Source organism: Hordeum vulgare, chromosome 7H (genome assembly GCF_904849725.1).
Source record: "Hordeum vulgare subsp. vulgare chromosome 7H, MorexV3_pseudomolecules_assembly, whole genome shotgun sequence".
Classification (NCBI taxonomy): domain Eukaryota; kingdom Viridiplantae; phylum Streptophyta; class Magnoliopsida; order Poales; family Poaceae; genus Hordeum; species Hordeum vulgare.
In genome coordinates this window covers 23,769,050-23,778,181 of record NC_058524.1, presented here as the reverse complement: position 1 = coordinate 23,778,181, position 9,132 = coordinate 23,769,050, and the positions used below count along the sequence as shown (strand labels likewise).

The 9,132-nt window shown below is 45.5% G+C and overlaps 1 pseudogene; it reads left to right on the top strand.

Annotated features, from left to right (window-relative positions):
• Window positions 1-349: 349 nt before the first annotated feature.
• On the top strand, window positions 350-7,684 carry LOC123406933 (annotated as a pseudogene).
• The last annotated feature ends 1,448 nt before the right edge of the window (window positions 7,685-9,132 follow it).

Sequence of the window (9,132 nt, the reverse complement as noted above, 5' to 3'; positions counted from 1 at the left end):
ACGGAGGTGCAGTCCGTTCGGCACTAGATCGGGATGGATCGTGATGGGATTGCAGGACGGATCGTGATGAGATCGCGGGACGGGCTGCGATTTGAATCGCGAAGATGTTCCAGTACATCAACCGCATTATATACGCTTCCGCTTAGCGATCTACAAGGGTATGTAGATTCATTCTCCCTCCCGAACCTCGTTGTCGGTGGCCTCTCCCCCTCCTCTCTGCTTCCCTCCCACCTCATCAGAGCCCCCATATGTCCATCTCTCTCTCCCGGGACACAACTCCGCCGCCCGAGATGCCAGGCGATTCCCAGGTGCTGCTCGTAACCATCGGAGCTCATCACCCACCGACAACATGAGGCTATAGGTGCTGCTTGTCGCGCTAGCCATTATCGTCGTCCTCGCAGCAGCTCTGCTCCGAGCCCACAACCAAGGTGAGGCCGGGATCCTCCTTTCTTTCTTCATCTCCTCGTCGAGTAAGTCAGTGTAGGTAGTAGCAGTCATATTAACTTCCGATGGCTTCTTTCTCCACGCGCGACGCTATGTTGCGACAAGTGTGGCATCTGCACCAGGTCCTTCCCGCCGCAGTGCAGATGCATCGAGGTCTCGCCGACCGGTTGCATCCCGGCATGCAAGACCTGCGCCAAGTCCACCGTCGACGGCCACGACAACTTCCAGTGCAAGGATCTCATCGCCAACTTCTGCAAGACCCGCTGCACTAAGTCCACATGATATATTGGATATGTTGTTCGTCCCAATAATGCTGATTAGCTTGTGCTTTTCCACTTTCTTTTTTCAGCCTTTTCGGGTCACTCTGCATCTTTATCTGGGTAGATGCTTGTTTTTCCACTTTATTTGTTTGATTGATTCAATCTAGGGTTGTAGGCAGCCTCCACAGACGAGGAAAGGAGAGGAGGACAAGCAGCCCGTGACACCCAGTGCTCCTCAAGGCCCAAGGACAAGAAACGGCGGCAACATCTTCTTTCATTTAGCACAAGGACAAGCAGCGGGCACGAGAACAATAGATGCAGCCATGTGTTTTGGTTATACTCTGTAGCTAGTTATATTGCACTCAGCAGCACATCTAGTTGTATGAACATGATGTAAAGACCGTGATAGGCTCATTTTTCTTTCGTTGGAAGAATTCAGTTGGTTTCATTTGAAATGTTTATCGTCTGTGTACTATGAAAATGTGAGAAAAAGAAGCTGATGAGTTGGACCAACAAGGCCAAAGTTCGAAAAGTAAATCAAGTGAGAAAAGGTCGTGGCCCAATAAAAACTGATTGTAAAAAGGTTGATGCCCCCCAAAGGAAATGGAACGTAAAAGGCTTAAGCCCAAAAAAGAAATACCACATCTTAGAAAACAAAAAAGCCTACAATGTTGGGCTAGCCCATGTAGTTGATGAAAATTAATAGGAAAAAAAAATAAATGGGCTGAATTGTTGGGCTGGGCCCATATAGATGGTTGAACTGGACCGGGCTAATTCTTATCAATGACCAATCATGTTGGTCGTAACTTTGCCACGTCATCTTGTCATGTTGGATCCAACGTGGCCTCGGCACACAACCAACGACCAAAACAATTGGTCATAGAACCAACGACCTTTCGTTTGGTCGTAAATGTCTTCGACCATTCCAGAAGAAATGTCGTTATAGTTCATTAGAGACGGTTAGCTTTTGACCAGCCCATTTTGGTCGTAAAAAGGTCAAAAATGGAAATTAATGACCACTCAGTGACCAATATTGGAGGTCACAAGTAGCCATATTTCTTGTAGTGGCAAGACAAATAATTTGATCCTTACTAGATAATTCTTTCTCAAGTGGTTGTCTACCAAACTGAGATAAATTAAATTCATGAGACTCTTTTGCGGTTTGTTTGTCGAGATCTGATGAATTGTGGGTTTATGTTTAGATTATCTATGAATATTATTTGAATGTTCTCTGAATTCTTATATGCATGATTTCATATCTTAGCAAGTCTCTTCGAGTTATTGGTTTGGTTTGGTCAACTAGATTGGTAATTCTTGCAACGGGAGAAGTGTTGGAATTATGCCCTAGAGGCAATAATAAATATAGTTATTATTATAATTCCTGTATCAAGATAATCGTTTATTATCCATGCTATAATTGTATTGAATGAAGACTCATTTACATGTGTGGATACATAGACAAGACACCGTCCCTAGCAAGCCTCTAGTTGGCTAGCCAGTTGAATAAAGATAGTCAGTGTCTTGTGATTATGAACAAGGTGTTGTTGCTTGATAACTGGATCACGTCATTAGGAGAATCACGTGATGGACTAGACCCAAACTAATAGACGTAGCATGTTGATCGTGTCATTTTGTTGCTACTGTTTTCTGCGTGTCAAGTATTTGTTCCTATGACCATGAGATCATATAACTCACTGACACCGGAGGAATGCTTTGTGTGTATCAAACGTCGCAACGTAACTGGGTGACTATAAAGATGCTCTACAGGTATCTCCGAAGGTGTTAGTTGAGTTAGTAAGGATCAAGACTGGGATTTGTCACTCCGTGTGAACGGAGAGGTATCTCGGGGCCCACTCGGTAATACAACATCACACACAAGCCTTGCAAGCAATGTAACTTAGTGTAAGTTGCGGGATCTTGTATTACGGAATGAGTAAAGAGACTTGCCGGTAAACGAGATTGCAATAGGTATACGGATACTCACGATCGAATCTCGGGCAAGTAACATACCGAAGGACAAAGGGAATGACATACGGGATTATATGAATCTTTGGCACTGAGGTTCAAACGATAAGATCTTCGTAGAATATGTAGGATCCAATATGGGCATCCAGGTCCCGCTATTGGATATTGACCGAGGAGTCTCTCGGGTCATGTCTACATAGTTCTCGAACCCGCAGGGTCTGCACACTTAAGGTTCGACGTTGTTTTATGCGTATTTGAGTTATATGGTTGGTTACCGAATGTTGTTCGGAGTCCCGGATGAGATCACGGACGTCACGAGGGTTTCCAGAATAGTCCGGAAACGAAGATTGATATATAGGATGACCTCATTTGATTACCGGAAGGTTTTCGGAGTTACCGGGAATGTACCGGGAATGACGAATGGGTTCCGGGAGTTCACCGGGGGGGCAACCCACCCCGGGGAAGCCCATAGGCCTTGAGGGTGGCACACCAGCCCTTAGTGGGCTGGTGTGACAGCCCAAAAGGGCTCTATGCGCCAAGAAGAGAAAATCAAGAGAAAAGAAAAAAAAGGAGGAGGTGGGAAGGAAGGGGGACTCCCTCCCACCAAACTAAGTCCAACTCGGTTTGGGGGGGGAGTCCTCCCCCCTTGGACTCGGCCGACCCCCTTGGGGCTCCTTGAGCCCCAAGGCAAGGTCCCCTCCCTCCCACCTATATATACGGAGGTTTTAGGGCTGATTTGAGACGACTTTTCCACGGCAGCCCGACCACATACCTCCACGGTTTTTCCTCTAGTTCGCGTTTCTGCGGAGCTCGGGCGGAGCCCTGCTGAGACAAGGTCATCACCAACCTCCGGAGCGCCGTCACGCTGCCGGAGAACTCTTCTACCTCTCCGTCTCTCTTGCTGGATCAAGAAGGCCGAGATCAGCGTCGAGCTGTACGTTTGCTGAACGCGGAGGTGCCGTCCGTTTGGTACTAGATCGTGGGACTGATCGCGGGATTGTTTGCGGGGCGGATCGAGGGACGTGAGGACGTTCCACTACATCAACCGGGTTCACTAAACGCTTCTGCTGTACGATGTACAAGGGTACGTAGATCACTCATCCCCTCTCGTAGATGGACATCACCATGATAGGTCTTCGTGCGCGTAGGAAATTTTTTGTTTCCCATGCGACGTTCCCCAACAGTGGCATCATGAGCTAGGTTCATGCGTAGATGTCTTCTCGAGTAGAACACAAAAGTTTTTGTGGGAGGTGATGTGCGTTTTTCTGCCCTCCTTAGTCTTTTCTTGATTCCGCGGTATTGTTGGATTGAAGCGGCTTGGACCGACATTACTCGTACGCTTACGAGAGACTGGTTTCATCGTTACGAGTAACTCCGTTGCTCAAAGATGACTGGCAAGTGTCGGTTTCTCCAACTTTAGTTGAATCGGATTTGACCGAGGAGGTCCTTGGATGAGGTTAAATAGCAACTCATATATCTCCATTGTGGTGTTTGCGTAAGTAAGATGCGATCCTACTAGATACCCATGGTCACCACGTAAAACATGTAACAACAAAATTAGAGGACGTCTAACTTGTTTTTGTAGGGTATGCTTGTGATGTGATATGGCCAATGATGTGATGTGATATATTGGATGTATGAGATGATCATGTTGTAATAGAAATATCGACTTGCACGTCGATGGTACGGCAACCGGCAGGAGCCATAGGGTTGTCTTTATACTAATGTGTGTGCTTGCAGATGCGTTTACTATTTTGCTAGGATGTAACCTTAGTAGTAATAGCATGAGTAGCACGACAACCCCGATGGCAACACGTTGCTGGAGATCATGGTGTGGCGCCGGTGACAAGAAGATCGTGCCGGTGCTTTGGTGATGGAGATCAAGAAGCACGAGATGATGGCCATATCATGTCACTTATGAATTGCATGTGATGTTAATCCTTTTATGCACCTTTTTTTTGCTTAGAACGACGGTAGCATTATGAGGTGATCTCTCACTAAAATTTCAAGACGAAATTGTGTTCTCCCCGACTGTGCACCGTTGCTACAGTTCGTCGTTTCGAGACACCACGTGATGATCGGGTGTGATAGACTCAACGTTCACATACAACGGGTGCAAAACAGTTGCGCACGCGGAACACTCGGGTTAAGCTTGACGAGCCTAGCATGTGCAGACATGGCCTCGGAACACATGAGACCGAAAGGTCGATCATGAATCATATAGATGATATGATTAGCATAGGGATGCTTACCACTGAAACTATACTCAACTCACGTGATGATCGGACTTGAGCCAGTGTAAGTGGATCATGAACCACTCAAGTGACTAGAGAGATGTACTTTTTGAGTGGGAGTTTAGCGAATAATTTGATTAAGTTAAACTCTAATTATCTTGAACATAGTCTAAGTCCACTTTGAATATATTTGTGTTGTAGATCATGGCTCACGCGACAGTCATCCTGAATTTTAATACGTTCCTAGAGAAAGCTAAGTTGAAAGATGATGGAAGCAACTTTGTAGACTGGGCTCATAATCTTAAGCTAATCTTACAAGCTGGGAAGAAGGATTATGTCCTTAATGCTGCGTTAGGAGATGAACCACCCGCTACGGCTGATCAGGATGTTAAGAACGCTTGGTTAGCACGTAAGGAGGACTACTCAATAGTTCAATGTGCAGTCTTGTATGGCTTAGAACCGGGACTTCAACGTCGCTTTGAGCGTCATGGAGCATTTGAGATGTTCCAGGAGTTGGAGTTTATCTTTCAGAAGAACGCCCGGATCGAGAGGTATGAGACCTCCGATAAATTCTATGCTTGCAAGATGGAGGAAAACTCATCTATTAGTGAACATGTGCTCAAAATGTCTGGGTACTCAAACCGTCTAGCTGAGCTGGGGATTGAACTCCCGCAAGAAGCTATCACTGACAGAATCCTTCAATCACTGCCGCCAAGCTATAAAGGCTTTGTGTTGAACTACAACATGCAAGGGATGAACAAGTCTCCCGGCGAGTTGTTTGCGATGCTGAAAGTCGCTGAGTCTGAACTCCGTAAAGAGCATCAAGTGTTGATGGTGAATAAGACCACTAGTTTCAAGAGAAACGGCAAAGGCAAGAAGGGCAATTCGAAGAAGAGCGGCAAACCTGTTGCCAATCCGACGAAGAAACCCAAAGCTGGACCTAAGCCGGAAACGGAGTGTTACTATTGCAAGGGTATGGGTCACTGGAAGCGCAATTGCCCCAAGTATCTGGCAGATAAGAAGGCGGGCAAAGAAAAATCAGGTATATTTGATATACATGTTATTGATGTGTACTTAACCGGCTCTCGTATTAGTGCCTGGGTATTCGATACCGGTTCTGTTGCTCATATTTGCAACTCGAAATAGGAACTACGGAATAGGCGAAGGCTGGCGAAAGATGAAGTGACGATGCGCGTAGGAAATGGTTCCAAGGTTGATGCAATCGCCGTCGGCACAGTGTCACTTCAGTTACCGTTAGGATTAATGATGAACTTAAATCATTGTTATTTAGTGCCTGCGTTGAGCATGAACATTATATCTGGATCTTGTTTATTGCGAGACGGTTACTCTTTTAAGTCAGAGAATAATGGTTGTTCTATTTCTATGAGTAACACCTTTTATGGTCATGCACCGAATGTGAGAGGATTGTTCATATTGAATCTTGATAGCGATACGCATATACATAACATTGAGACCAAAAGAGTTAGAGTTAACAATGATAGCACCATATTTTTGTGGCACTGCCGCTTAGGTCATATTGGTGTAAAGCGCATGAAGAAACTCCATGCTGATGGACTTTTGGAGTCACTTGACTTTGATTCACTTGACACGTGCGAACCATGCCTCATGGGCAAGATGACTAAGACTCCGTTCTCAGGAACAATGGAGCGTGCAAGTGACTTGTTGGAAATCGTACATACCAATGTGTGTGGTCCGATGAGCGTAGAGGCACGCGGCGGATATCGTTATTTTCTCACCTTCACTGACGATTTAAGTAGATATGGTTATGTCTACTTGATGAAGCACAAGTCTGAAACATTTGAAAAGTTTAAGCAATTTCAGAGTGAAGTGGAAAATCATCGTAACAAGAAGATCAAGTTCCTGCGGTCTGATCGTGGGGGTGAATATCTGAGTTTCGAGTTTGGTGCTCACTTAGGACAATGTGGAATTGTCTCACAGTTAACACCGCCTGGAACACCACAGCGTAATGGTGTCTCCGAACGTCGTAATCGTACTCTATTAGAGATGGTGCGATCTATGATGTCTCTTACTGATTTGCCGTTATCATTTTGGGGCTATGCATTAGAAACAGCTGCATTCATTTTAAATAGGGCACCATCAAAATCCGTTGAGATGACACCATACGAACTGTGGTATGGCAAAAGGCCAAAGTTGTCGTTTCTTAAAGTTTGGGGATGTGATGCTTATGTCAAAAAGCTTCAGCCTGAAAAGCTGGAACCCAAAGCGGAAAGGTGCGTCTTCATAGGTTACCCAAAAGAGACAGTTGGGTACACCTTCTATCTCAAATCCGAGGGCAAAGTGTTTGTTGCTAAAAACGGAGCTTTTCTCGAGAAGGAGTTTCTCTCGAGAGAATTGAGTGGGAGGAAGATAGAACTTGACGAGGTTGTCGAACCTCTCATCCCTCTGGATGGTGGCGCAGGGCAAGGGGAAACCTCTGTCATTGCGACGCCGGTTGAGGCGGAAGTTAATGATGATGATCATGAAACTCCAGTTCAAGTTTCTGTCGAACCACGCAGGTCGATGAGACCACGTGCTGCTCCAGAGTGGTACGGTAATCCCGTCTTATCAATCACGTTGTTAGACAACAATGAACTTGCAAATTATGAAGAAGCAATGGTGGGGCCAGATTCCAACAAATGGCTGGAAGCCATGAAGTCCGAGATAGGATCCATGTATGAGAACAAAGTGTGGACTTTGGAGGTACTGCCTGGGGGCCGCAAGGCCATTCAGAACAAATGGATCTTTAAGAGGAAGACGGACGATGACGGTAATGTGACCGTTTATAAAGCTCGACTTGTGGCAAAGGGTTTTTCACAAGTTCAAGGAGTTGACTACGATGAGACTTTCTCACCCGTAGCGATGCTTAAATCCGTCAGAATTATGTTAGCAATAGCTGCATTTTTCGATTATGAAATCTGGCAGATGGATGTCAAAACGGCGTTCCTTAACGGTTTCCTTAAGGAAGAGTTGTATATGATACAACCCGAAGGTTTTGTCGATCCTAAGAATTCTAACAAGGTGTGCAAGCTCCAGTGATCCATTTATGGACTGGTGCAAGCATCTCGGATTTGGAACAAACGCTTTGATGAGGTGATCAAAGCATTTGGGTTTATACAAGTGGTTGGAGAATCTTGTATTTACAAGAAAGTGAGTGGGAGCTCTGTGGCGTTTCTAATATTATATGTGGATGACATATTGCTGATTGGAAACAACGTAGAGTTTTTGGAGAGCATAAAGGATTACTTGAATAAAAGTTTCTCTATGAAGGACCTAGGAGAAGCTGCTTACATTCTAGGCATTAAGATCTATAGGGATAGATCAAAACGCCTGATAGGACTTTCACAAAGCACATACCTTGATAAAGTTTTGAAGAGGTTCAAAATGGAACAATCCAAGAAAGGGTTCTTGCCAGTTCTACAAGGTACGAGATTGAGTAAGACTCAGTGCCCAGCAACTGATGAAGATAGAGAGCATATGCGCTTCGTCCCCTATTCTTCAGCCATAGGTTCTATCATGTATGCGATGCTGTGCACTAGACCGGATGTTAGCCTGGCCATAAGTATGGCAGGTAGGTTCCAGAGTAATCCAGGAGTGGATCACTTGACAGCGGTCAAGAATATCCTGAAGTACCTGAAAAGGACTAAGGAGATGTTTCTCGTGTATGGAGGTGACGAAGAGCTCGCCGTAAAAGGTTACGTCGATGCAAGCTTTGACACAGATCCGGATGACTCTAAGTCGCAAACCGGATACGTATTTATTCTTAATGGGGGTGAAGTAAGCTGGTGCAGTTCCAAGCAAAGCGTCGTAGCAGATTCTACATGTGAAGCGGAGTACATGGCTGCCTCGGAGGCGGCTAAGGAGGGTGTCTGGATGAAGCAGTTCATGACGGATCTTGGAGTGGTGCCAAGCGCACTGAATCCAATAACCTTGTTCTGTGACAACACTGGTGCCATTGCCTTAGCAAAGGAACCACGGTTTCACAAGAAGACCAGACACATCAAACGACGCTTCAACCTCATCCGCGACTACGTCGAGGGAGAGGACGTGAATATATGCAAAGTGCACACGGATCTGAATGTAGCGGACCCGCTGACTAAACCTCTTCCACGGCCAAAGCATGATCAACACCAGAACTGTATGGGTGTTAGATTTATTACAATGTAATTCACATGGTGATGTGAGGGCTAGATTATTGACTCTAGTGCAAG